Source organism: Ursus americanus, chromosome 9, assembly GCF_024610735.1.
Source record: "Ursus americanus isolate L20-20 chromosome 9, mUrsAme1.1.p, whole genome shotgun sequence".
Classification (NCBI taxonomy): Eukaryota; Metazoa; Chordata; class Mammalia; order Carnivora; family Ursidae; genus Ursus; species Ursus americanus.
The window spans coordinates 37,921,872-37,922,772 of NC_142135.1; positions in this window are offsets into that span (position 1 = coordinate 37,921,872).

A 901-nucleotide genomic window follows, 5' to 3' on the forward strand; every position below is an offset into this window, starting at 1 on the left:
GTTATTTTTAAAGATGTTTGAGCTGAGGCAGATACCTTTTAAATAAGAGCTCTTGTCTGCTACGACTGTTTTTGAAGATTACATGCAAGTCAGTTAAATGATTCATTCAATAATTCCCTCAACAAATATTTGCTAAGGCACTGGATGAGAAGCTGGTGACCACTTCGCAGAGATGATGCAGTTCTACAGACTGAGGGTTAGTATGAAGAAGATGGAAGTTACAGGTCAACTTGACCCAGAAAAGGAAACCCTGCCCTTGAAGTTCCACTCCAAAGATGGGACACCGATCGATGGTGTTAATCCATGCTGCCTTGGCAGACGCTAATGGAGCAACAGGAAAAAAAAATGGCTCAACAGCAGCATGGTCCTTTGGGAAACCAGAGACGTTGACTCTGTTTAATGAAGAAAGCGGTCATTTGGTTGCTGCTACAGAGGATAACCAACCATAGGACTAAGTCACAAAAGCAATAAAAAAAAAATAGAAATTGCATGGAGCAAATAGCACAAAGTACGTGGTCATATATCAATCTCTTCAGATGGGTAACTGTATAGATGGGTCAAATTATTAGCATTAAGGCAACCACAGTTCTAAACTAGGTGGCAAGTGTCCTGAACATTCCACTAATTAATTTAATCACTCAATCATTCAAACAATAGTTTTTACTGAGACTATGCACTAGGCCTCCTAGTGCTAGGTATTGAAGAATCAAAGATGAATAAACTATGGAGGCCAGAGTGAGGAGACAGATAAATAAGCCAACAGCACAAGATAGTTTGAAAAGCACAATGACAGAGGACCTGAAAGGCACCTCATTCACTGGTGAGGGAGTGGGGAGCGAGGAACTCTAGGAGAGAGAGCAAGGCTAAAACCGTTGAGATAGCCTACCCATCCATCATTTCC